The sequence below is a fragment of the Galeopterus variegatus genome, unplaced genomic scaffold (assembly GCF_000696425.1).
Source record: "Galeopterus variegatus unplaced genomic scaffold, G_variegatus-3.0.2 Scaffold2434, whole genome shotgun sequence".
NCBI lineage: Eukaryota > Metazoa > Chordata > Mammalia > Dermoptera > Cynocephalidae > Galeopterus > Galeopterus variegatus.
Window position 1 is genome coordinate 22735 of NW_007728545.1, and position 3758 is coordinate 26492.

Sequence of the window (3758 nt, forward strand, 5' to 3'; positions counted from 1 at the left end):
TTTAGTAGCAAGACCTTAACCCATCTAGGGCCAGTCTTCCAACCGTCCCCAGGCCATCCTGTCTTGCTTTCACAGGGACCTTGCTCTATCGATTATTCCTACTCTCTCCTATCTTCAGTCTCTCTCTCTCAACTAGTTTTTGCCATTACTATTTAAAATGATTCAAGTTTCTTCCATACTGAAAAAACAATCTCTCCTGGCTCCATGTTCTCTTACAGACACTGCTTTCTCTCTCTTCCTACTCCCGCCACATTTCTTGAAACTGGTATCTCTGTGTCTCCAATCCTCAACTCAATCTCACTTTTCTACCCTTGAAATATTAACTTTGACTGCTAGAATTTCAGTGAAAAGGTTCTTACCACAGTCACCAATGATGCCTTTGTCTCTAAATCTAATGGACATGTTAGTCTTCACTTACCTAGACACATTTCAGAATTTGACACCAATGATCATTCCTCTGAAGCACCTTTCCCCTTACCTTTCAAAGATAAGACACTGTATTGAGTTCACCTAAATTATTTGAAAGACCTTTTTTGTGTTTTGGTTAAGTGTGGGTGATTTTCAGCATTCAGACCTAGAAATTCTTTCTTCATACTCTACACATTCTTCCTAAGCATTCTTAAATATTAAAATAGCTTTAAATATCCTCTATATGCTTCTATTTCTCCAATATCTATCTTTAGTTCCTTTCACCTTCACAAGCGTCAAATCCATAAAGCCCACAGCACATCTCTGCTTTATTAATCCATAGGCATCTTGCCCTGTTCCTCCCATGCATGTCTGTCTGATCACTCACTTATCTTTAGTTCCTTTCACCTTCACAAGCGTCAAATCCATAAAGCCCACAGCACATCTCTGCCTTATTAATCCATAGGCATCTTGCCCTGTTCCTCCCATGCATGTCTGTCTGATCACTCACCGAGAATTCTCAGTGCTACCCTCCATTATCTCTCAAAACCACACATTACTTTCCCACTCATTTATTCTAGTTTGCATCTCCAGCGATTCTTCAAACTTTTTGTAAATATCCATAAGTCATCTTCCTTTCTCTCCTTGCACTGGACTTTTCTGGGAAAGTCCTCAATCCTAGCTAAAACTAACTATGCACCTAGTCCATCCCAGTGCATGAGAAGCCAATGTTTTCCAGAGAAACACATCCAGTCATGCTTATGTGATCATTTTAACTTCACAGCAATAAATATGAAATGGGTATCCAGTGCTGCCTCAGTATTGTTCCCTAGTGAATTTTCTTTCCCTCTCTTAATAATAGCCATTTCTCTTCTTACTTTCTCTCTTAAAATCTACATTTTCTCCTTTCACCTTTTATACTCAATTGAGGGCTTAACTTAATATATCATAAAAAAATTAGAAGCAATCAGATAGAAAACCCCATATTTTTTCATTATGTACAACTGTAAAGATATACTCTACTGTTCTACTGCTACTGTGGACAAAGTATATTAAATTTTTGGAAAATTCCACTTGTGTTATTGATCCTTCTCTGTCTTCAGTTCTGAAGCTATTTTCTCCTATAATTAATTATTTTCTTTCCTTTAATATTAATTTCTCCCTGCATAAATATGTGTTCTCATACCTCTTACCCTAAAAACAAGCCCAAACCAAACAAAAAAGAAAAAAAATAAAAAAAGAGGAAGCAAAACAAAACAAAACTTCAGTGACTCTACATCTCCCTCTAGATATTGATTCATATCTCTGCTTTATTTTTTTCTTTTTTTGAATTAATAGACTTTATTTTGGGGGGCAGTTGTAGGTTTAAAAATTAAGCAGGAAGTACAGACAGTTCCCATATACCCCTTCACTGCCCCACCCCCTCAATTTCCCCTATTATTAACATCTTGTATTAGTGTGATATATTGTTATGACTGATGAACCAATGTTAATACATTATTATTACTTAAAGTCCAAAGTTCACATTAGGGTTCATTCTTGGTGTTATGTACTCTATGGGGTTTGACAAATGTGTAACGCTGGGTATCCACCATTGCAGTATCATGCAGAATAGTTTCACTGCCCTAAAAAATCCCCTGTGCTCCACATATTCATCAAGCCCTCCCTTCCAACCCCTCAGTCTCTGGAAGCCACTGATGTTTTCACTGTCTCCACAGTTCTGCCTTTTCCAGAATGTCATGTATTCCAAATAGTACAGTATGTAGCCCTTTCAGATTAGCTTCTTATCACTTAGCAATATGCATTTAAGTTTTCTCTTTTCATGATAGCTCATTTATTTTTAGCACTGAATAATATTCCATTGTTGGATGTAGCACAGTTTGTTCATCCGCTCACCTACTGAAGGACATCTAGCTTGTTTCCAAGTTTTGGCAATTGTAAATAAAGCTACTGTAAACATTTGTGTGCAGGTTTTTGTGTGGACTTAAGTTTTTAGCCCTTTTGGATGGATACCAAACAATTGTGACTGCTGGGTCTTATGGTATCATAAGAGCAATGGGTGAGAGCTGCTGTTGTTCCGCATCCTCATCAGCATTTGGTGTTGTCGGTGTATTAGATTTTAGCTACTCTAATAGGTTTGTAGTGGCATCTCATTTTGATTTGTAATTGCCTAATGGCAAATGATATTAGCATCTTTTCATGTGCCTATTTGCTATCTGTATGTCTTCTTTGGTGAGGAGTCTGTTCAGAGTTTTTGCTTTTTTTAAAAATTGGGTTGTTTGTTTTCTTATTATTGAGTGTTAAGAGTTCTTTTCGTATTTTGGATATCAGTTCTTTATCAGTAAATAGAAAAAACAAACTCAGTTTCTCCTACTATACTCTCACAACAAAGGTCACTACTATGACCTCTGATCACCAAAATGTGTGTGGGGATTTCTCCCCACCAGTAACAAGTTCTGCAGCAGACACCAGCTGGGTGTCCTCTAATTTAATTTAATTCTGACACTGTCATGCTGGACAACCAGTAAAAGTCCTGATAAAAGGGGTTGCTCTGTCTCCTCCTTTTTTGCCTCCCCTTTTTGTGATTATAAAAATACTGAAGCTCTATTTGTACCTAGGAGCTCTTCTCAAGGCAACTTGGAAGTGTCTTCCCAGGCTGCAGTTACTCATATTGGTTGAAATAAACTCTTCGTTGTTTAAACCATGCCTCAGTTTCCCTCCTTGGGCTGAAAATCTATATCTAGATTTATTTTTTTACATGCAGATATCCAAGTTGTTCCATCTGTTGAAGAGACTTGTTGAGAATTCTTTCTCTGCTCTTTATCATGACAAAAATTTCTTAAAAGAAATGTTTATAACTAATATCTCTTCCTCTTTACCTCATTGTTTCACAAACTACTCTATTAAAGCTTCTATTCCCTCCTTTTCAATTGAATTTAAAGTAATCAATGAGCTCCGTGATGACAAATGATCACATCTTCCTGTTTATTGTAAGTAAACTTGTGGGTAAGGCAATTGTACACTAATTCTTAGTTTAAACACTCTCTTCTCTGAACTTCTGTGGATCTATATACTCTTTTCCTTTTTCTTCTCCATCTCTGAATGTTCCCTCTTGACTTCTAAATGCTAGAAGTTCCCAAAGATCTGTCCTAGGTCCCATCTCTTTTCTCTACACACATTCCTCTTAGGGAACCTTAATCAATTCTATGCCAAAGAAAACAAAGTCTGTCTAGACGTGATCTGTCTCAGCAATGCAAACTTACAAATTTTACTGCCTGCTTAACATCTCCACATGGATGTCTAATAGGCAATTCTAACTTAACATAATCAAAAATAAAGCCCCATTTTTT